Here is a 25582-nt window from a genome sequence, read left to right as displayed (position 1 = left end):
GAGATGGTATCGGCATGAACCGATGGTAGCCAGAGCTGTCACGACGTTAATGGTAACTGAAGCTATGACCGCCGATGGTGTGCAAGGTGGCTTGGTCTTTGGTGATGACGACGGCCCCTAGAGTGGCAGCCATGGGCTATGAGCACGATGACATAGTTTCTGGAGTGGATGGTTCTCCATTGTTTGGGGAGATAGCTATTAGCTCAACTTCAGCAGTAGATAATAGTCCACAGGCTGGTGACTTTGCAAAGCAGCAGTTTCCAGAAATGGAAGAAAATGGTCCGCCACTTGAACCAGATTCAGAAGTTGGTTTTTCATATTCTAGAGAGAGAAATATTTAAAGGGATTTTAATGGGGCATATGGCGAGGAATTCTGTGGATTTTCCTCTGATAATGGTATGGTTGCACTACTACAAAAACATATAAAGATCGCACTTTTTTTGTGTGATGTATGTTATTTAATCACACCTTTTAAGTTTTATTCAAGTGTGATCTTTTGGGGTGTGATTAAAAGAGGTCATTTTTAATCACACTTTTTAAGTGTGGTTAATAACATTTAGATCTCACCTTTTAAGTGTGATTAAAAATATTTAGATCACATCTTTTAAGTGTGATTAATAACATTTAGATCACACCTTTTAAGTGTGATTAATAACATTTAGATCACACCTTTTAAGTGTGATTAAAAACATTTAGATCACATCTTTTAAGTGTGATTAAAAATATGAAGATCACACATTTTAAGTGTGATTAGAAATATTAAGATCACACATTTTAAGTGTGATTAAAAGCATTTAGATCACACCTTTTAATTGTGATTAATAACATTTAGATCACATCTTTTAAGTGTGATTAAAAATATTTAGATCACATCTTTTAGGTGTAATTAATAACATTTAGATCACATCTTTTAAGTGTGATTAAAAATATTTAGATCACATCTTTTAAGTGTGATTAATAACATTTAAATTACACCTTTTAAGTGATTAAAATATTTAGATCACACATTTTAAGTGTGATTAATAACTAATAAAATCTGAAATAAAAAAAAGGTTCAACATATTTGAAAAATAATCAATATTATTTTTGTATGCACATTTGAAGAATGTAATACACAGTATCTACTATACTTTGAATCATAACCACATATTGAATGAAATAACGCTATATATTTCATAAATGAAAATTAAATATTCAAAAGTATATACAAAGGAATTAAATAAAAAAAATTTAACTGTACTTACATATATTAAAAAATGAAAAAACTTAAAAAACTAATTTCTTTAATTCTTTGATCATATTTTGCATTTCTCCAAAAAATTTCTGACCTGAAAAATGAAAACACAAATTAATTCAGAAACCGCAGGAACATATAACTATTTATGGAGACTATTCTAGTCTTACAAAAGATATAGTCAGACCTTTTCTCATCACACTGACTCTTCATCTCCTGCTTCAATAGAAAAAAGAATAACTACTTTGATTAAATAATCAATTCTCATGAAAAAAATGGACCAAATATCTCAAGATAACTGAATATGAACTATGACTACAGGGCAACAATGATCAGGAGAAGGAACAGGGTTATGCAAACATTTTATCCGTGCCCTTGAATATAGGAAAACTCACATGTTAAAAGATTTCAACAGTTAACTCATCATCAGACAAGAACATGCAGAAAACAAATTAATAGCCAGAAGAAAGTTGTCATCTCCATTTAAAAATTGATAATTATTCCTAAGACATGAACATGCAGAAAACAAATTGCTCCATTTCTTAAACCACATAAAACAATCCGTCCCTGCAATAAGAGATGACTTTGTTACATTGAAATCATACAGTGATAGTCAGTTAACCACAGACAAAGGTCATGTAACGATAATAGATGAAAAATTATCAAATAAAAAATGTAATGATAATATATAAAAGTACAACAATGTCATTTATAAATCTTGAGATGAGATCAATATCTACCAAGGAAAAAGTTGTTGACTTGATTATGCAAAGCCTGTTAACTGTTGATGTGCAAATTCTGAATTACATAGTGGTGCCACATGAAACTCTTACCATATTGCTTGCAACTCTTACCATATTGCTTCAAACCTGCATTAATCAAAACAGAAGAGATTTATGAATTAGCACTACAAAAAAAAAACACTTTTTGCAACCGTCACCAGCCGTCGCAAATAATAAAAATACAGTCGCAAAAGACTCTTTGCGATGGCCTATGCGACAGCAGATAGGGGACGCAAATGTGGGGGTGGCAAATACTTTTTGCGACGGCAAAGCAACGGTCGCAAATTATTTGCGACCGCCTAAACTACTTTTTGCGACAGCTATTTCGCCGTCGCCAAAAGCTTTCAAAAACAATTAATATCGCATTTTCAGCGACTAAAACATTTAGTTGCCAAAACTAAAATTATTTTCCACGACTAATTTATTTAGTAGCCAAAAAGTTTTTTTTGTTCATCTTATATTTTTTGCTACTAAATGTTTTAGTGGCCTAAAGTGTAATTTTTTTTAGCTACTAAAAATTTAGTCGCCTAAAGTCTATTTTTTTATTTTGCTACTAAAATTTTAGTCCCCAAAAGTTTTTTTCATTTTATTTTTTTTTAACTTCTAATTATTTAGTCGCTAAAAATATTTACTTTTTTTTTGGCAACCAATTATTTAGTGGCCAAAAACATGATATTATTTTTTTTTTGTTTTTAATTTGTCCATAACCTGTACATATTCCGTGCAACCTATACCGTGTATATAAACAAAACAATACATATATTATCAATCATTTTGCAATTTGCATCCATTTCACTTCCAACCATCCAAAAATGAATAATTTTTAATGTCAAATTCTATACAAACTAAGTATATTCCAATCTAAAATAATAATTCCATACAAAAGTAGTAATCAGGCACCTTGTAATCTTTAAGAAAAATTTCTTTGGGCATGTCCATTTTGGATTCTTCAACTTGCTTTGGTAAGTGTTCTGTTGCAACTAAATAAATTAACCTCCTGCTGAATTGATTGGCCTGCTAACATAATGAATAAAAGTGAGCATGAAAATTGACATAATGTGAATTTATGAGAGGAGTGATAAATTCAACAATAACAACTCACGGGTAATGAAGGACAAGGAAACCGATAATTTTTCCGATGTGCAACCTAACACATCTCCCCTACCATCCCAAAATCGGCCACCCATCACCACCACTCCCCATTCGCCACACCCACCACACTCCAAGGCCACCCCCCTTTAACATAAAATGCGTATTGGCTATACGTATTGGCTAAACGTATTGATTTGCATTTAAACATATTGAATCATTACATACATATAATGAAGCGTACAATACTAAAATATTACATAACATAACAACAAACAATAAGATGGTAAACAAGAAAGGAGAAGCAAGTAACTACAATACAGACCTTGATATTATAATCATCCCTTTCAGCCACCTGCTGCAACAAATGTTGGTTTTGTGTCTGCATATCTTCATATGCTTGACTAATAGTCTGCAAATAAAGAAAATGAGTGTAAGAAAGAAAAACAGAATGGCGAGAAGAAATAAAAGCAGGATCAAGGCACAAAAAACATCACCACAGTGAACAAGAAAAATTACATGGTTATCTGAGGACTTAAACATAATCATCAGACCTCAATTTCAGAAATATAAGCCTCCGATTCACCATCTTTAATTTTAACAGCCTCCTTCAGCTCTAAAACATCCCTGCAGATGAAGTGACAACAAACACTGTCACAAACTTAATAGAAAATTTATCTAGTGAATTTCTATAGGAAAAGGGGAAAGGGATAGGGAAAAAAAATTGATCCAGTGGTAAAAGGGGAGCATTTTTAATTCACCATGTTAACAATATGGTGGCATTTTTATCACTATATAAAGTTACTCTGTTATCACTATGATGCTACTGGATGTTACTATATTAATTACAAATTCTGAATACCATATCAAACATCTAGGGACTGGAAGGCAAAGCTGGTTATAAGCAATTACTTCTCTTTTTGAGAGTAGAATTCTAATTTCTAACAATTAAAATAAGAATATCGAAGTTATTGTTTACATGAAACTACTTCCAGGAGAATTTGAAAATTAATATAGTAACATCCAGTAGCATCATAAAGATTATTAAAAAAGAAAAAGAAAACGATGAGCATTAATATGATACCACCAGAAAAATGGTCAACCCACTGCATGAACTCCTACTATAGCAGGGCCTGGGAAGGTCAGATGTACCCAGCTTTACCACCACGTATGGATAGGTAATTTTCGTGTTTTGAACCTGGGACACCCAGGTCACAACAGAGCAGCCTTACCATTGTGCTAAGGCCAAAATTAGCATGCTATATTTGCCTACCACATGTTTGAATAAACCCTCATGAAGGTGATGCAACATCAAGATGTCATGAGAGTGAGGGAAGTACCAATGTTTACGTTGATAATTACTGGCTTGCTCGTGGTAAAGGAGTTTAGTTTTGAAATCCTTGCAATCAATTTCACCTGAGACCAAAGTGTCGACCTTTTCACATTCCATCCTGTACATTCGTGCAGGTTTGAAAACAGAATAATGTGATTCACGTGAGCCATACAGAATGCCATCTGGAAACACTTCCCTCCTGCAGAATCAGTACAATCTTCTTAAACTTTGACAAGATACACGATAGGTCAAAACATCATAAAAATAAAAGGTCACAAAAATGAAGCATGTTGATACTAACCCAACTAATATACCATGAAGCTTGCCTTCTGTTCCACAATTTGTAATGTAACCCCAATATTTGTTCTTCTCAAGTTCCCATAGGCGGGTAAACCAATCCAATACACCCACTTCAAACTGCCCGGAATGGACTATATAGTTGCTCTCTATAAATGGATCACCAAGATTGTTAATAGAGAAATGTTATAACTATCCCAGAGCACCATAATCGAAATCAAGATTGTAGGGGTACCCTGTTGCAAAACATAGATCTCTATATGAGATACAACAATGCAGTAAATTTTAATGATGCAAAATAAAAAAAATTAAAACTTCAATTGATATAAATACCTGAATACAACTTTAAAAACAATTAAGCATGAATTTTATCAAAAACTAATTTAATGATAAAATTATATCACAATTGTGTTTGTGAGAGAGAGAGAGAGTTTCATCAATTTTTCAAATTCTCTCCCCAACTTCCCAAATGCTTGTATCCCACTGTATTTCCACATTTGAGAGACTGAGATGGCCCACGTTCACATAGTGGAAGAAACACATCAGAACTGAAATCTCATAGTACTTTTTCTTCTAAGACTAAGAGAAATAACAAGAAGTACCAAGTAACATGATCAAAAAAAATCTGTTCAAAGAGTTAACAACAGCCAATTCAAAAATAGATGAAAAGAAATAACCTTTGAGAATAACACAAATAGAACACACGAGCAACACCATGTTCACCTATTTCACAAAGTTGGTGACACTACAATGAATGCCAGATTGTTTAGATTTAGGCAAAAACCATATCAATGCATCCTCTTTTGCTTTTTAACCATGATACTAGGTCGACAAGATCCCTATTCTTGTTTGATGAACATTTATGTTACTTTTCATGAAATAATGCTATGGCTTATACTCTCAATGAGAGCAGATAAAATATTATTGAAAGTTTGCACACTAACTATCTTATATTATAGAGACAACACTAAACATTTTTCATTTATATGGGCAAAAAATCAGTGTAACATGTTTAAAAAATTCAGGGTACTAGAAATGAAAATGTTGAGATGATGAGTGGCATGCAAATATGAAACAAATGCATGAAGTTAGAAGTGGCACCAATTGAAGATAAAATGAGGAAAAATATCAGATGCAACATAAAACAAATAATGCACTTGTAAGGAGTGATTTGATTCATATTAAGGGTCGTAAAAAAAAAAATCTGAAGAACGTTGAGCAGAAAATGAGTTGAGACAAAAGAAATGTCTGAGACATACATATATATATATATATAGAGAGAGAGAGAGAGAGAGAGAGGATAGACCGTCAACGCAGACAACATCGAAGGGTTGAACACGGTGGTAATCGAAAAGAGGTTCGATTTGTTCTTCGGTTGATTTGGCCTATAAAACAGAGAAATCGAAAATCAAGTTCAAAAACCCTATAAAACAAAAACAATGCTTGGAAGATTAGGGGGCTAGAACTTGAAGTTTCGCACCATTAGGGTAGAAGAAATTGGGGCCAAAGTCACAGTAATCGTCGAGGGAGATGTAAAGGTCGGAGTTGGGATCGTGTAGGGTTTGAAGGAAATGGTTCTCATTGAAGAGTTGTTGGGAGGGTTTATGTAACGCCCTCAAAATAATAACATTAAACCCATTAAATAAGACATGCATTGATATTCAAAAGTTCCACATTCTTTCATTTCTCAGAGTTTCATTACAAAAAGTATTACATGTTAACAACAAAAGCAAATGCCCTACAGGCTTACAGCTTTCCAAGTTAACACTTGGTTACAACAAAAGAGTACTAACTCATGCACATTAAGCCCTTGGCTTGTATTTACATGTAATACATCAAAAAGTAAAACGACAACATTATGTCCGCCTCTAGCCTCCCAAGCTATGTCCTTGGAGGTGGCATGCTTCCTGCACCTGAAAATGATATTCCCATATAGAGTGAGCCACAGCCCAATAGAAATACACTAAACCAACCATGAACAATGACTAAAAGATTAGCAATTGGCAGATGGCCAACACTGATACATTTACATAAATCACATATTTATGTCATACGACTTATGAGTCCAAGTTTCCTTTCATTTTCCCTTTTTCAACAGATAGGCATATAAGCATTACCCACATTCTCAACAGATATGTATAACAACAATATCCACATTCACAGATAAGCATATAAGCTATATCCACATTCTACAACAGATATGTATAACAACAATATCCACAGATAAGCATATAAGCTATATCCACACTTCACAAAGATAAGCATATAAGCTCTATCTTCACTTCTCTAGACAAGCATATGAGCTGTATCTACGGAGTTCATCCCCTATCTTCTCCCAACACTATCCGATTTAGAGGTACATCCCCTATCTTCCCCTAAACCGCGGAGTACATCCCCCATCTCCTCCTCTACACATAACGTATACAAACACATTGGTTCTATATACAATCACTCAATACATATAGTTAATGTATTCTATCAACCGTCAAGTTCTATGACACACTTCATTGATTAGTTTCAGTTTGCCTAATCATCATGCATTGTCTACAACAATCACGACTATCCTCCACCGATAGCCCAAAGCAGTTATTTCTAAACAGAAAATAAATGCACAATGGATATTCAATCAACATTACATTTCCTCATTTCTCACAATTAATTATCCCAATTAATTAAACAATGTAATTAGGTCATTATCCATAATTAACATTTCAACCCTTAGGTCCTATTTTCATCAATGATTCAACATTTATTCCATTTCTCTATGCCAACATGCATTTAGGTTTATTACGAATAAAACCCCAACTTTTGTAAAATTACACAAAAGCCCCCGAACTTTCACAAAATTACCAAACCAACCCCAACATCTCAAAATACCAAAATTTAAAGACAAAATCCATAGAGAGGAGTAGGATATCCCTACCTCGAAGTTTGAGCCAAAAAGGAGATGAAGACTCGAAGATCAACGTGTTCCAAATCCCAACTTTTTCAGATTAAAACAAAGCTCTCAACGCCCTCTATCTTTTTAACAAAGGCCCTAGGCTAGATTCACACTCTAGGGAGATCAATTCTTAGAGAGAATATAAGTGTAGAGAGAGAGGGTCTCGGATCTAGGGTTTGATCAAAAAAAGAAAGTGAAAAAGTGATGTTTAAAATGCTACTGTCCGCTGATATAAAACACTCTCGCTCGAGCGAAGCCTTTGTCACTCGAGCGACCAGATACAGAAAACTCTTGCTCGAGCCAAGAAGTCCTCGCTCGAGCCAAAAACTCAAAAGTGCGCTCGAGCGAAAGAATGCTCGCTCGAGCCAACAACTCAAACCCTCAGATCTGCAACCAGACGCACGCTCGAGCGACAGACCTCTCGCTCGAGCGAAGAACAAACCAGACCGCTCGAGCCAAGAAAATCTCGCTCGAGCCAAGAAACGCAACTCTCAGGTCCAGAACCAGACGCCATCGCTCGCTCGAGCGAAGCCACTCTGGCTCGACCCACCAGACACAAACTCAATTCTCGCTCGAGCGACAAACTCCTCGCTCGAGCGAAGGGCCAAAAATCTGGGCAGCAACACTAGGCTCCCAAACACAACCAACCTGAAACAAACCTGCCCAACACATCCTATAACTTAATATACCAGTTAAAAGGATGCAAACAAGATAATAAACAACTACCAACATCCACGGACACATGTCCGGATCACTGTTCAACAAGGGTAAACCCGGGATCGCTATAGTTTAAGAGTGTTAGGGTAGCGCGGTGATTGGAGTAGGAGGGGGTCGAAGTTAAGAATGGGAGAAGGAGAAGAAGGGCATTGGAGGGAGTGGCGGAAGAGGGATTTCAGCGGAAGACGGTAGTGGAAATTGAAAGGGCAAGGGCAGAGGGCGGTGGCGGTGGTGGGGAGGAGAGTGGAGATGGAGTGGAGGGTGGTTTCAGAGAGGTGGATGAGGTGTTTTGAGTGTTGAGAGAACGGTTGGGAGATCGGGAGGCTGTGGCAGAGACGGAGGTGGCAGTGGTAAAGTGATTGAGTTGGTGGTGGTGGTGGAAGAGGGATGGTGGTGGAGATGAGAATATAAGAAGTTAGGGTTAGGGTTAGGGTTAGGAAGTGAATGAAGAAAGGTGAGGTATGGTAATGGAGATGGAGGATTCATCATCTCTTCTTTTCTTCGTCGCCCTCCTCACTGCCCAGAAAATGCTGTGTTTGGCACTCAAAATTTTTATTTTAGCGCTACTTTTTTTTTTGGGTCGTCCATTCCACGACAGCAATTGGATGTTGTGGAAAGTGTAATATTTTAAACCACTAGCTTTTGTGCGTTGTGGAAAGTACAATTTTTAACGGTTGACTTTTGTGTTTCATGAAATGTTCAATATTTTTAACAGCTTGTGTATGCATATCGTGTATAATTGATGTATTTACAGCATTCCAAATGCACGTCGTAAAAAATTTTATTATTTACGGCTAACATTGCAAGCCGTAAAAAAATCATTGTTATTAGCATTCACAACCTACGCAATAAACGCGTCGTGGTTGTGAATTTATTTACGACATGCAAAAAAAGTAAGTCATAAAAATGAGAAACCACGGCTTGCATTTACTGTATGTCGTTGATGTGAAGCCGTAGAAACCCAGTTTTGTTGTAGTGCCTTTTGATTAGAAGTAGCCAAAGAGTTAAATGTATTTTGAATTTTTTTTTTTTTTTTAATTTGTGTTTTGGTGTTGGGGCTAAAAAAAAAAATGGGAATTTTATATTTTATATAAAAATCAAATTGGAATATTTTATACAGTCACACCTATTTAGGGAGTGTGATCAAATAAATAAATATATATATATATATATAATCACACTTATTTAAAAAGTGTCATTAAAAAGTAGTAATGTATATATAATCACACTTTAATTAGAAGCTGTGATTAAAAAATATATAAATAATCACACTTTAATTAGAATGTGTGATTAAAAAATATATATATAATCACACTCATTCAAAAAGTGTGATTAAAAAGTAGTAGTGTATATATAATCACTCTTTAATTAGAAGCTGTGATTAAAAAATATATAAATAATCACACTTTAATTAGAATGTGTGATTAAAAAATATATATATAATCACACTTATTTAAAAAGTGTGATTAAAAAGTAGTAGTGTATATATAATCACACTTTAATTAGAAGGTGTGATTAAAAAAAATATATATATATATATATATATAATCACACTTAATTGAAAAGTAACATAAAAAATAAATATTATCACCTCAATCAAATTAAGTGTGATTAAAATATCAATCTAATTTTTTTTATCACACTTCCAATAAAAGTAAGATATTTTTTTTGGTCAAAGTGTGATCTTGCTGACCTTAAATCGCCATCTGATTTCCAAAATTCTCCAGATCATCCATAAGATCCTGAGGTTCTTGTGCGTCTAGATGATGTGGTAATGGAAACCATTCATTCAGAACCGATGATTGTGGCTACTACCATTGCTGACACTCATTATGATGATAATGAAGATGATGGCAAATCTTTATCCACAAGTTGTGCAAAGTTGCAAGAATAATGGGTTTGTGAAGAAGACTTGACTGTTTTATTAATACAACTAGTATAAGCACAACTATTGGTGTTCATGTATAGTGGAGAATTCACTGGATTTTCACATTCCATCAACACTCCTACAGCTTCAAGACAGGGAAACTCCCATAGCCATGGCCATTCACCTGAACTGAATTTTCTCTGGATTGAAACCAGAGAAATTCTCTGGTTTTTTAACTGAATTTTCTCTGGGTTGGTCCAGAGAAATTCTTTGGTTTTTAACCTGAATTTTCCCGATTCAAGAATTTCAGTATTATGGAGATCCAGGTAGATTTTGGCAAATCATCACAAATCTCATGGGTAATTCAATCAAGGTAAGTATGCATCAACTTCTCAAATTTTAGTCCAACAACCCAGAGAAAATTCAAACCAACCAAACCAGAGAAATTCTCTGGACCAACCCAAGGAAAGTCCAGAGAAAATTCAGTTCAGACCAAAGAAAATTCAGTCTAAACCAAAGAATTTCTCTGGACCATGTAAACAAACCCATGGTGGTAACGCTGCAAATTCAAACAGGTGAAGAAATTATGAAAATATTGAGGAATTTTCTCTGGACCAATTTTCTCTGGATCAATTTTCCCTGGACCAATTTTCTCTGGATCAACTTGAGGGACCTTAGACATTATGAAAATATTGAATGTCCTTTATGCTATAAAGTCTTAATACAAGGGACCTGAAAAAAAAATTCCCAAAAAAAAAAATTCTTAAAAATTATCTCTAAAAGAACAAATCAAACAAGGTGTAGACGTCCCCCGAACGCCCCGGGAGGAACGAGTCCCCCGTTCTGTTCATTTTGGGGTCACTACAGCTCAGGACTCTAAAGTTGTTACGGTTCTAAATCTGAAACAAAGAGTCCAAATCCGGCAAATCGTTTTGAAAAAACAGATTTTTGAAAGAAGTGCCTGTAACAAGCCCTCGGGGGGACCTCGCTACAGCTCGGACTCGACTTTTCGTAGTCACGGTTCTAAGTCTGAACCAAAGAGTCCAAGTCTGGCAAATCGTTTTAGGAAAACTGATTTTTGAAAGAAGTGCCAAACATGGACTGCTTTGCCAGATATAGAGTCACCACCTAAATATTTTGTTTTGGGAAATTTAGGAAACCCTGACTCGGTGCCAAAAGGCCACGTGTCCGCCATCACCAAAGTTGCCTCGGCTCGGGAACTTGGGTACGATTGGGGAAGGTCACTTCGTGAGCACCCCCGCTCGCCCGGTCATAGACCGGCCTCTACTAACCATGATATCAATTTTTGAAAACTTTGTATGTCCTTATTCCGGTTTATTAGCCTAGGTTACTATGTGATGCACACGGCATACAAGTATAGACCCGGTCGTCCCAATTGGAACAAAACATTTCATGTTCGCTTTTTGAAAATGGTTTGCTACTCGCAGGTAGGCTTAAAACATTTGATGATTTATTCCAATTCAGATAACCCAACCTTCACCCACAGGCATTCAGGCAGTTATATCACATAAGCACATAGCCTCATGGTAAGCATGCTATTCATGGCAACACTCACACGCATGCAAGGATGCTAAAGCATAAAACTCACCGGGTACTCCAAGCCAAAAATAGAAACTGCATTAGAAATCATGCATGATCCTAAGTATACCGAAATGCCTAATGCAACACATGCAAAATGCAACTATAGTAGGCTCGGCTATTCTAAGATGGTATATGCAATGCTACAACTAACATGTATTCAGTTTGGAATTGAAAGTACGATGCAGTTAGTATGGTGCGCCGAGCCCGGTGCATGCAATACAGATGAATGATGCAAACATGCTGTCATACTGTATGCTAATTTAAATATGCCCTAATCTAACCATCATAAGCGGATAAATAAAAGGGAGAAAGACGTGGGGTTGGAAGACATACATCACACTCACGCACACTTATTACAGTTGTGCCCTCGCGCAGAGGGTCCAAATAAATATACAGTCCAAATATTACAGTCCAGAATGAAAGAATATTACAGTCCGAAATATTACAAAATTCTGATTAATAAATTAGCTATGAAAGCAAATAAAACTGGCGTGCAAGCCAGGGACCGCCTTGCTTCTGATGGATGATGCATGTCCGGATTGTCTTGCGCGGAAATCCACCGGAATGCCCCAATTAGCCTCTGTTTACACCTGTTCTTGAAATGCGTGCCAAGTCCAAAAAGTCGCTGATTCTCCATTTTGCTGCAACAGAGAGCAGGAAAGGGGCATAGCAATGTATTTGCACAGATATATGCAAGTCTCGATCCTCGTGCCACCAATCACGCATACCAAGGCATGATGGCCGAGGAGTCGAAATGCACAACTCGATATAGGATGAATGCACATGAAACTACAGCTAAAACCTAACTCCATCATGGATAATCCGGAGTGTCGGTGACTGGGGAATTGAGACACATTCCGTCACTCGGAGTACGAAATGTACCTCGTTTCCCGTGCCCGGGCTAACTCCTATTCCGGACATGATGCAATATGCATGATATGCATGAAATGCAACTAAGATATAGTCCTAACATACACAGAATGCTATGAAAATGAAATGCCTCGAAGTGCGTGCACACGGGCACGCAAACCGAGAAAATGATATGTGTCTCGAAATGCGTGCACACGGGCACTCAAATCGAGGTGATGGCAAAATGCAATGAAAATGAGATGCCTCGAAGTACGTTCACACGGGCACGCAAACCGAGGCGATGACAGAATGCAATGAAAATGAGATGCCTCGAAGTGCGTGCACACGGGCACGCAAACCGAGGCGATGGCAAAATGTAATGAAAATGAGATGCCTCGAAGTACGTGCACACGGGCACGCAAATCGAGGCGATGACAGAATGCAATGAAAATGAGATGCCTCGAAGTGCGTGCACACGGGCACGCAAACCGAGGCGATAGCAAAATGCAATGAAAATGAGATGCCTCGAAGTACGTGCACACGGGCACGCAAACCGAGGCGATGACATAAACAATGCGAATGACAATGAGAATGTGACAAATGGACTTATACCAACATGAGTGAGCCTCAGCTACACTCACATAGGATGCCGGCGGATAAAAAAGAGATGCCTTGAAATGCGTGCACACGGGAACGCAAACCGAGGCGATGATAAAATGGAATGGAATGACAATGAGAATGACAAATGGACTTATACCAACACGAGTGAGCCTCAGCCACACTCACATGGGGTGCCAGCGGATAAAAATAGAGTGCCTCGAAATGCGTGCACACGGGCACGCAAACCGAGGCGATGATAAAATGGAATGGAATGACATGAAAATGACAAATGGACTTATACCAACATGAGTGAGCCTCAGCCACACTCACATGGGATGCCGGCGGATAAAAATGGAGTGCCTCGAAATGCGTGCACACGGGCACGCAAACCGAGGCAATGACGGAATGCGATGCAAATGACAAATGGACTTATACCAACATGAGTGAGCCTCAGCCACACTCACATGGGATGCCGGCGAATAAAAATGGAGTGCCTCGAAATGCGTGCAAACGGGCACGCAAACCGAGGCAATGACGGAATGCGATGCAAATAACATGAAAATGACAAATGGACTTATACCAATATGAGTGAGCCTCAGCCACACTCACATGGGATGCCGGCGGATAAAAATGGAGTGCCTCGAAATGCGTGCACACGGGCACGCAAACCGAGGCAATGATAAAATGATATGAAAATGACAAATGGACTTATACCAACATGAGTGAGCCTCAGCCACACTCACATGGGATGCCGGCGGATAAAAATGGAGTGCCTCGAAATGCGTGCACACGGGCACGCAAACCGAGGCAATGATAAAATGTTATGAAAATGACAAATGGACTTATACCAACATGAGTGAGCCTCAGCCACACTCACATGGGATGCCGGCGGATAAAAATGGAGTGCCTCGAAATGCGTGCACACGGGAACGTAAACCGAGGCAATGACGGAATGCGATGCAAATGACATGAAAATGACAAATGGACTTATACCAACATGAGTGAGCCTCAGCCACACTCACATGTGATGCCGGCGGATAAAAATAGAGTGCCTCGAAATGCGTGCACACGGGCATGCAAACCGAGGCAATGATAAAATGATATGAAAATGACAAATGGACTTATACCAACATGAGTGAGCCTCAGCCACACTCACATGGGATGCCGGCGGATAAAAATGGAGTGCCTCGAAATGCGTGCACACGGGCACGCAAACCGAGGCAATGATAAAATGATATGAAACATGGCAAAAATGATATGCAAGTATGTTAATGGAATTTCAGCAACAAAATATGGGGGAAAACAGTCCCGAAATGAAGCGAAATGACATGAAATGCAAGGAAATGTCCCGAAAAAGCACCCGAAGTGGCCTATAGCCATGCCAAACATGCACAATATGGACATGCAATGCAAAGACAGAAGCTAGACAGTCCCAAAAGATGCACTTTCACAGTTATAAACATGGCCAAACAGCAAGCATAGGTAAGGGAAACATAGCATGCAAGAATAGGGGCCAAAAGAGGGGTAATGAAGCAAGTGGTATAAGCAAAACCCAAACTGAAAAATTTCCTTCTACAACACTGAAGATGGACCAAAAATATGAACATTTACAGTATATGGCAGTCTCAAAATCAGTATACAAATATGCTAAAAATATGATGCAAAATGAGGCTCAAAAGGTGCTAAAACATGAAGTATACAAAATAATCACCAAACAGAAAAAAAGTGTGAATGAAACATGAATTATAGGCCAAAAAAAGGCCACTTTCAGTTCGGACCAAGGTCCAAAAACAGAAGCAAAGAGGGCTATCAATTTATGCAAAAATGGGGCCAAATAAGGGATTGAACTACAAGTGACACATGGAGACACCAAACAATGTTGAGCCCTTCTCCAATGTTTAAGAGGGGCTCAAAATAAGCCTTATATCAGTTTACAACATGCTCGAAAATAAATTTCTCATGGGTCAAAAATAGCATGCAAAACTATGACATACAAGATGGTCAATGAAGCAAGTGTATTATGGAGGGTTCAAACAGGGTTGAGCCCTTAATAAGAAGTGAAGATGAGCTCAAAAAATGGCCCTTTTCAGTTAGGGCCGGAGCTTGAAACAAAAAGGAAGTGGGGTTTAGAAATAGATCAAGAAAAAGGGTCAAAAGGGTAAAAGTGTAACTTACCCTTGAAGATTCGAACTTTTGTTGCTTTTTGGATGGATTTGCAGCTTCTTTAGCCTTCAAGAATCCTTCCTTGCTGCTGGAAATGAGATGGTGGTGGTAGAGCTTGGTGGTGTAGAAGGAATAACGGTTAGGGACTTAGGGTTTTTTGAAGAATTGAGAAGGAAGAAGATGGAGATGGCTATGGAGACTTGAAGAGAATTTTTTCTAACCCTTGAAGAGAAGGCCACCAGCTGGTTATATGGATCAAAAAGGGGGTGTAAAGGTGGGGGAAAAGGAGGGTAAAACTCCCCCACAAAATATCCCCCGGATACAGAAAATATCTGGGGGATATTGCCCCACAGCTGTAAAGTGCACAGTGCGAGGGACACGGCCGGCCCTTTACTTTTGCTGCAGGTGGCCGGCCAGCCACCCCCCCTAGCCGGCCAGCCACCCCCCCTAGCCGGCCAGCTAGGGGTCAAAAGGGTCAACTTGAATTAATGGCCGGCCACCACATATTGGTGGCCTCCTAGGTCTCCTCTTCGCAACCCTGTGGTTCGAATTTGGAAACTCTAAAACAGGAGAGAGAACAAGCCATTTTGAGGAGGGGTTCAAAAGGTTCAAATGGAATTAATGGCCGGCCATAAACTTTTAGGGGCCTCTCATGTGTGTACATCACAGATATGTGGTTGAAAGTTTAAGAAAATGGGCCCAAGGTATCCAACATTAGCCCGGAAGTGCGAAAAACGGGCGTCGGAGGGCTTCGGAGGAGATATAATTGGCTGCTGCAACAATTACTAGCCTCCCACCCTTCAGTGACCTCCCCGGTGATAAAACAGAGGTGCCTGCCAAAAATGAACGAAAACCGTTGCAAAACGAATGTTCCGGGGCCAAAACACGCAGTTCGGGGTCCCGAAAATGGGCTGTTAAGCACCGAAAGTGGTATTCGACCTCGAAGTGGGCTTCTCAGCCCCCAGTGTCCCTCAAAAGGGATAAAATAGGAAGTATGCCAAAAATCAGAGCAATAGGAGGTGGTTAAGCGGTCCCGAACCGAGGCACACGGCCTGACGGCTCCGAAAACCGGGAACCGGACTCCGAAATGGGAAAAATGGCCTACGGCCACCAAATGTAGCCTACGGACATTGAGAGATGGTCTACAGGACCTCTCCTTCCTCTCGGGGAAAGAAGCAGAGAAAATCGAGTCTGGTTCGCAAACCGAGACAAGGCACAGAAGAGGGTTAAGAAGTCTGGGGGCAGGGCTCACGGCCGTGACTCTGAAGCTTCTGAACAAGCACACTAAGCAACATCACCAAGTGCTCAATCGGTGACGTCTGAGTCTCAAGGTCGGTCAAAAATGGGGTGTCTACAGTTGCCCCTCTTTGACAGAACTCGGAAGTCACAAGTGACGGGAGTGAACGTCAAAGCCCAGAGACGACCCATTTTTGACAAGGCCGAAGACTTAGACAAACATACAGGATAAAAAGAAATGCGCCCGCAGGCGTGCCCGTAGGCAGGGGCAAAATGCAAATGATATGCAAGAAGCCGAACATAACTCAATGTTCATGCAAATGCAGCAAGCTGTAATGAAGCAGGAATTCGCAAATAAATGCAACAGTTTTAAGCAAGAATGCAAAGCAACAACTATATTTCATGCAGAAAGGATATAAGAAAATTATGCAATACTCACCGCGTCTCACGCGGAGAAGGCTAAAAGCGACTACTGGGAAAACCCAGAGTCTTACACACAACATCTCTCTGCGCATCACACATAAGAGAGGAAGAAGGTAAACCTCTCAGCGTATTATACGCAAAAGAGGAAAGGTAAACTTCTCAGCGTATCATACGCAAGAGAAGAAAGGCAAATTCCTCAGCGTATCACACGCAAGAGAAAATCTCTCAGCATATCACATGCAAGAGAGAAAAGATAAATTTCTCAGCGTATCACACGCAAGAGAAAACCTCTCAGCATATCACATGCAAGAGAGAAAGGGGAAATTTCTCAACGTATCACACGCAAGAGAAAGCTGCTCAGCATATCACATGTCAGAGAGAAAGAGGAAATTTCTCAGCGTATCGCACGCAAAAGAGAGAAGGGAAATTTCTCAACGTATCACACGCAAGAGAAAACCTCTCAGCATATCACATGCTAGGGAGGAAGGGGAAAGTTTCTCAGCGTATCATACGCAAGAGAAAACCTTTCAGCATATCACATGCAAGAGAGAAAAGGGACATTTCTCAGCGTATCACACGCAAGAGAGAAAAGGGAAATTTCTCAGCGTATCACACGCAAGAAAGAAAAGGAAAATTTCTCAGCGTATCACACGCAAGAGAGAAAAGGGAAAGTTTCTCAGCGTATCACACGCAAGAGAAAACCTCTCAGCATATCACATGCTAGGGAGGAAAGGGGAAATTTCTCAGCGTATCACACGCAAGAGAAAGCCTCTCAGCATATCACATGCTAGGGAGGAAAGGGAAAGTTTCTCAGCGTATCACACGCAAGAGAAAAACCTCTCAGCATATCACATGCTAGGGAGGAAAGGGAAAGTTTCTCAGCGTATCACACGCAAGAGAAAAAAGGAAAATTTCTCAGCGTATCACACGCAAGAGAAAAACCTCTCAGCATATCACATGCTAGGGAGGAAAGGGGAAAGTTTCTCAGCGTATCATACGCAAGAGAAAACCTTTCAGCATATCACATGCTAGGGAGGAAAGGGAAAGTTTCTCAGCGTATCATACGCAAGAGAAAACCTCTCAGCATATCACATGCCTGAGAGAAAAGATAACAATTGTAAGTGAAAAGGTGCATAACGATACAGGTGAAGTGTACATAACAATGCATGTAATGAGCATAAAAAATGCTAGATAGATGTGCATAACAATGCAAGTGATGAGCATAACAATGCTAGATAGATGTGCATAACAATGCAAGTGATGAGCATAACAATGCTAGATAGATGTGCATAACAATGCAATTGAGTGTGCGTGACAACGCATATTTGAAACAAAATGTCGAACAAGGGAATACAAGCCTTAAGTAGACCAATTTCCAAATGCAACCTCCGATTTACCTCTTGGAGGGGTCATGATACATTCCAAAAAGGATACACCTCGTGCATGCCGACTGACGATGAGCTACACATCGAAGACATGAGTTGAAAATTCCGCAGAAACATTTTGAGCTGAAAAGAGTGGGTTCTCCTTGCACTTTCTTGATTGTACTTCCAAACCGCAGTTACTACCTTTCCTTCCTGATCAAGTTCACAACTTTCCCTATTCTCCAACGGGGTGACAGACTAGGTTGATTCAGTATCCAGAATCGAGGCGCATTCACATGCTATCTCAATCTATGGGGCTGCCATACAGATTTCAAGCCGAGGATAGACCCCTGGGTATTTAAACCAGACTTTAGTCTCGGAAATTCCAAACCTTTGCGTTCTAGGCGATAGCCGTTCGAACTCTAGTTTCCACCGTCGCAGTTGGTCTCCTAGGAACTCATTGCAAACACAGCCAAGATGCATCTGGCAGGGGCTGGTTTTCCGAGGGAGCACTTCGATTGCCATTTTGGCTTGAAGCAGACTTGATCTTGAGCTTGAGGTAGAGGCACGCTCATACTTCGGAGCTTTGGCAAGACCTGAAGAGGTACACACGGAATGTAGTCTTGGAACTTACTGAAGTTGAAACCAACTCAGATGCTCGACATTTCCTCTTTTGCTTTTGCTTTGTAGCCTGGAACCCATATAGCTTCAAATAGGTCCTAGTTTTACTGTTCTCGCATGACCTGGGTTGAACCCTGCAGTTTTATGAAAGGACGAATCTTGTTTTGCACAGATGTGGAGAACGGCACGGCACTCGGAGCGCAAAACGATTTTATTTTTGAATTAATAAATGAGCTCTTGACCGGGTATCGAGCCTACGACTGAACACAGCAAGACAACTCAATAAAGAAATAAAAGACACACAACCTAGGCACATCGAGTAATACTCGAAACGACTCAAAACAAGAATCGAGATAAAACAAAAAGACACGACACTCAGACGTGCACAGGGAGCCTGTTTCACCGGGTAGTGTTTCCCACCCTTTCTCATTTGTGATCCTCACATCACTCGGCCCTCAATGGTCTTGTTTTCTGAAAAAGCCCTTTTCTCACTTTTTCTCTCATCGCACATCTCTCTATTCTTCAATCTCTCATTTTTCATCCCTCCCCTGGGTGGTTGATGGATAAACAGCAAATTGTGGGCTCGTGTCCCTAGCATTCTGCTAGATTTTCTTTCTTCCACTCACAGCTAGTGAGTTCCTCCCACGAAAAGGTTGCGCTACAACTGGGTGTGTAGCAAATCTGCAGCTAATATCGGTTGACGATGCTCTGCTGGGGAGCTTGGATGTGATAAGATCTGTCCAGATGATGGAGTGGAATATCTTGCCCCATTCTAGTTCGTGCTTCGCACTTTGCTTGATACCTCGTTGCTTGGAGGATGTAAGAGCCTTCTGCCCTTTGTTGTGCCCTTTTCTGGAGAATACGGTGCCCTTCTTGGCAAATATGTTGACAATGGGAAAGACAGGAAGCCTAACTCAACTGTGCCCCTAGTTCATCATTTTGACCATTTTTTGTTTTAGTTTTCTCCTAAAAAAAAAAAAATTGACCAAAATGAGAGTTAGATTAACATGCTTGTTCAATTTTCTGATTTAAAATCATGCAAGTCAGGCTATAAGCACTGAAAATTTTCCTCTTTTGGGTCCAAGAAATGGTCCAGTTTTGAAAATGGAATACTTTTCGAGAAGATTAGTCAACCTCAGTAAAAATTCTCAAAAACTATTTTCGCAAACGACCACTGCTCAACGAGCATGGGACCTACTCTTGAGATGCGCAACCTCGGATCCATGGCAATGGAAGATTGCCCTTTGTCTGAAGGACACTGCATGGCAACGGAATGTTGCCCCTTGTTTGAAATGACACTGCGGCGTTCTGAATGGCAACGGAAAGTTGCCCCTTGTTTGGATAGCACCGCAGCGCATTGAATGGCAGCGGAAAGTTGCCCCTTGTTTGAATGACACCGCGGTGCATTGAATGGCAACGGAAAGTTGCCCCTTGTCTGAATGGCACTGTAGTGTATTGTAGTCAGTCCTCAGAGCGATGATTGCAACCGAACTCTCGGATATAGAGAAGGCAAAGATTATCAGAACCATTACATGGACATGATTGAGTTTGAAGTGTTTTACGGCTGGACTTCAGAATGAAGTTGCCTACGTATCCCAAAGATGGGAATCAAGCCTCACGTAGTTCGGGGTTAAGGTACACTCGGGTATTAACCTCTCCTTTTTAGGCTCTAACTTTTGCCAAGGCGCCCGTTGCGGGTTTTCGACCTTGCGAGCTTTGTTCTTCTTTTCTTTTCAATTCTTTTCATTTCTTTTTCCTTTTTTGATTTTTCTTTTTCGTTCTTTTCTTTGCATCTTTCTTTTTTGTTCTCTTTTTTTGCTTTTTGCATTTTTTGCTTCTATTTTTTTGTATTTTTCTCTTGCTCTAACTTTTGCCTGGGCCGCCCTTCCGGGTTTTCGGCCCAGCGAGCCTCTCAAGGGTAAAAGTATAACAAGTCCATGCCAAATGGTTTTGAGATCCTGGAGTCATCTGAATCCAGGAGAATGGCTGCTGCTTTGCTTTGTAAGCTTTTTCTGATGAGATCTGATCTTCTTGACCTGACTTTGGTGCCTCTTGTTCGAGGGCTGCTTCAAATCTAGCCACACAGGCCTCACATCGTAGTTGACCGTCGAACCTTCTGATTTCAAGTTCAAGGTTTGGAAGCGAAGGGGTTGAGTCTCGAGGCTGAGAGCGATCCTAGGCTGCACAATCTCAAGAGCGATTCCACACAGGTCTTCGCAAGACCGCGCAAAACATTTTGTTTTTGAAATTTTTTAAGAAAGCGACGAATCGCTTGCGCTGAAGACGGTGTGGGACTAATTTGGATCAAGCCAGGATCCTTCTCAGTATTCACGCCAACAAGCATGATTTCATTCATTAAGGGCTTGGCACGCCTCTCTTTCTCTCAATTGATCAAAGTTTTGCAAATCCCGAGGAATTCCTTCCTCTTCGTTTTCACCGCAGTGTTCAAAAACTTAAAAAAAAAACTTAGGTCAATGCAATGATTTTGGGGCGCAGAAGAGAGCAGGTGGAATGTACCGCCATTTCATTCAGATTCCGTCACAACTAGCACACGGCAGAAGCGAACACAGAAGTGCAAAAATTACTGCTGTTTCATTCAAATCTGTTGGTGTTATCGGCTCCTTGGCAGAAACAGACTCAAAACAAAACGAAAAAGACAGACACAAAACAAAATGGTGATGCCCGAGGTAACATTCCCCGGAATCACCCGACTCTTATACAACAGGACCGACTCGGTATAACAAGACAGACCCAAAACCAAAAAGAGATTGACTCAAGACAAAAGACAGACTCAAAACAAAACAACAAGACTGACCCAATACCCGAGTCAGAAACTGGCATTCGCAAATGCTCAAAACAGTGCCTGCCATCTACCATATCTGGAGTAAACTGAGCGCTGCCCGCAGGTGGTTCAATCTCTGATCAGATCACATTATCCTCCCAAGTTCACTGATCAAGTGCCGATAGACTTCGTAGGACCTGGTGCAGGGATGACCCTGTTGTCGATCAGATTTTGTATTTTGTGGCGGAGACGAAAGCACATGTCAGTGTCATGGCCAGCTCGCTGATGGAAGGCACAGTAGTCGGCTGGGTTGTGCGAGAGAGGGAGGTTCTTTGGCAATGGCTGCGGTTCTAGGGGCTTCAGATGCCCTTTCTTGATCAAAGCCTCTAGAGCCTTTGACAAAGGCATATAAAGTGGGGTGAAAACCTTCTTGGCTTGGGGGGGATGTTTGGCTGCTTGTGAGCTACTTCCGGACGCACCGGCGAATGGGGTAGATGTTTTTGATACGGTGGTAGCTACCATGCCCACATCAGAAGATCTTGCAGCTGCATCACCACTGGTGGCCGCATTCGAACTGCGGGAAAACGCCCTCCTGGGCTGCTCCTTATCCTGGTCAAACAGACCTTGCTTCATTGCATCTTCGATTTGCACCCCCATATCGTGTAAATCTGCGAAAGTGGGAAAGGGGATTACAATCATTCTCCGCATTAGCTTAGGCTGGAGATTGCGCACAATCATCCGGATTTGATCCTTATCAGTAGGCCTTAGAGTCATCATCGAGGCCTTCGCCCTCCACCGGGTCACGAATTCTGAGAAGCTCTCCTTCGGCTCCTGCCTCATTGTCTCGAGATCACGGGTCGTAATCTCGATTTGGGTATTATATGAATATTGCGCGACGAAGGCCTCGGCCATCTCCTCCCAGCTTTGTTTCACTGAATCCTCCAATTTGGCATACCAGGTGACTGCAATACCCGACAGGGTCCGGCCAAAAAGGGAGAGCTTCTGCAATCTTGTCAAGCCCATCGGGCGCAAAACATCTGAAAACAAGCTCAAGTGGACCATGGGATCTCCAGATCCATCAAAACGGTCGATATGAGGCATCTTGAACCTGTCCGGCAGAGTTATAGCTGCGTCGGTGTACCCGTCCTCAATGCCCGGGATGGACTTTACCCCTTGGGATTTCTTGAACAGCTTTTCGAGCTTGCTCAACTTCAACGCTGTGGGTTCGACCTCGAACTTGGAGGGAGAGTCCGGTAGATTGGTAGGTGTTTTGGATAGTTGGGGTAAAATTGGGGGCGGAGCCGGCCCTACCGGAATATCCGTACCTTCCTGGACACTTGGCGTCTCCCCAGGTGCTGGAGCTCCTGTTGGGGGAGGAACTTGTTGTGAAGTGGACGCGTCGCTTTGCTGTTGCAGCTTGATGATGAGTTCGGCCTGCTGAGCCATGATCGCAGCCTGCTGTTTGGAAAATTCCTCCTGACGGGCAGCATCCTGCTGCATGAGTTTCATACTTTCTTGCATCTGGCGCATCATTGCCTCTATCCCTGACGTGTTCTGCTGATCCATCTGACTGGTTGGTATCTATTCCTTGCAGTAGAAACCGAGACCTCAGCCTGACTGTTCACCGGTGGGGTGGATAAGGGCCACTGATCTGGTAACTGCTGACCCGGTGATCTGTGTCCGGCTAACCCTTTTACCCTGCCTCTGGCAAAGGAAGACTGATTGCCCTTGAACTGAATCTCTGACCTAACAAAGTCTATCAGCACAAGTTCGATGAACCTCGGGGGATATCGGAGCCTCCTGAAGCTATGGTTCCCAGACTACCTAGCAAAAGAGAAAACAGCCAGCATCTCAGCCTGATTCCATCTGAATAGATACGAGCATAGTTGAATGAGTGTGCCCTCTACTGAATTCTGCCCCAAATCTGAGTCTGATACCCGCAGGTAAAGCTGACTCCCAAATACTGATAGTAATGCCCGCAGGCCTGATGCTCAAATCCGCAAACTGGTGCCCGCAGGCTCGGTGCCCAAACTCATACACTGATACATGCATTCCTGTAGAGACGCACTCTAAAGCACATAACAGATAAGTGAGAGCCAAAACACCCCTATGGAGGGGTAGGGTTTCCCTGTCCTATTTTGTCAGGAGCTAGGGTTTCACTACGCACGTAGCGGTTTCAAACAACCTATAAACGGGTAAGCAACCTGTCCTAGTTTGGAATGGTCACTATGGATCCGAATATGCACTAGGTCGAATGGTCAAAAGAGGGTGCCCCGGTAAAACCGGGGTTTGTGTTCCCATACTGGCAGAGCCCACAACCGGTCAGCCTTATGGTCATGCCTTGACAAGACAAGCCTCCGGCAAACCGTTCAGGAATAGCAGATGGTAAACACGGTGTCCTAGGCGCACCAATGCAAATGCAATGCAAAGAAACACACAAGTGTAGTCAAAAACAGATATCATGAGTTCGAGTCAAGTTCTCTAAATCCCCAGCAGAGTCGCCAGAAACTGTAGACGTCCCCCGAACGCCCCGGGAGGAACGAGTCCCCCGTTCTGTTCATTTTGGGGTCACTACAGCTCAGGACTCTAAAGTTGTTACGGTTCTAAATCTGAAACAAAGAGTCCAAATCCGGCAAATCGTTTTGAGAAAACAGATTTTTGAAAGAAGTGCCTGTAACAAGCCCTCGGGGGGACCTCGCTACAGCTCGGACTCGACTTTTCGTAGTCACGGTTCTAAGTCTGAACCAAAGAGTCCAAGTCTGGCAAATCGTTTTAGGAAAACTGATTTTTGAAAGAAGTGCCAAACATGGACTGCTTTGCCAGATATAGTGTCGCCACCTAAATATTTTGTTTTGGGAAATTTAGGAAACCCTGACTCGGTGCCAAAAGGCCACGTGTCCGCCATCACCAAAGTTGCCTCGGCTCGGGAACTTGGGTACGATTGGGGAAGGTCACTTCGTGAGCACCCCCGCTCGCCCGGTCATAAACCGGCCTCTACTAACCATGATATCAATTTTTGAAAACTTTGTATGTCCTTATTCTGGTTTATTAGCCTAGGTTACTATGTGATGCACACGGCATACAAGTATAGACCCGGTCGTCCCAATTGGAACAAAACATTTCATGTTCGCTTTTTGAAAATGGTTTGCTACCCGCAGGTAGGCTTAAAACATTTGATGATTTATTCCAATTCAGATAACCCAACCTTCACCCACAGGCATTCAGGCAGTTATATCACATAAGCACATAGCCTCATGGTAAGCATGCTATTCATGGCAACACTCACACGCATGCAAGGATGCTAAAGCATAAAACTCACCGGGTACTCCAAGCCAAAAATAGAAACTGCATTAGAAATCATGCATGATCCTAAGTATACCGAAATGCCTAATGCAACACATGCAAAATGCAACTATAGTAGGCTCGGCTATTCTAAGATGGTATATGCAATGCTACAACTAACATGTATTCAGTTTGGAATTGAAAGTACGATGCAGTTAGTATGGTGCGCCGAGCCCGGTGCATGCAATACAGATGAATGATGCAAACATGCTGTCATACTGTATGCTAATTTAAATATGCCCTAATCTAACCATCATAAGCGGATAAATAAAAGGGAGAAAGACGTGGGGTTGGAAGACATACATCACACTCACGCACACTTATTACAGTTGTGCCCTCG

The 25582-nt window shown here is 41.0% G+C and overlaps 1 long non-coding RNA gene across 1 annotated transcript; it reads right to left on the bottom strand.

Moving 5' to 3' along the window:
* Positions 1-1149: 1149 nt before the first annotated feature.
* Positions 1150-3911, bottom strand: LOC145798864 (uncharacterized). Its single transcript, XR_014340647.1, has 3 exons — positions 3660-3911; positions 3431-3517; positions 1150-1328 (listed from the first exon to the last, which is right to left on the bottom strand). It is a non-coding gene; the product is annotated as an uncharacterized LOC145798864 (long non-coding RNA).
* Between the last annotated feature and the right edge of the window lie 21671 nt (positions 3912-25582).

Source organism: Camellia sinensis, chromosome 1, assembly GCF_055761805.1.
Source record: "Camellia sinensis isolate YWXY chromosome 1, ASM5576180v1, whole genome shotgun sequence".
Taxonomy (NCBI): domain Eukaryota; kingdom Viridiplantae; phylum Streptophyta; class Magnoliopsida; order Ericales; family Theaceae; genus Camellia; species Camellia sinensis.
Note: the sequence above shows the minus strand (reverse complement) of the source record. Positions and strands in the feature narration are given on the sequence as shown.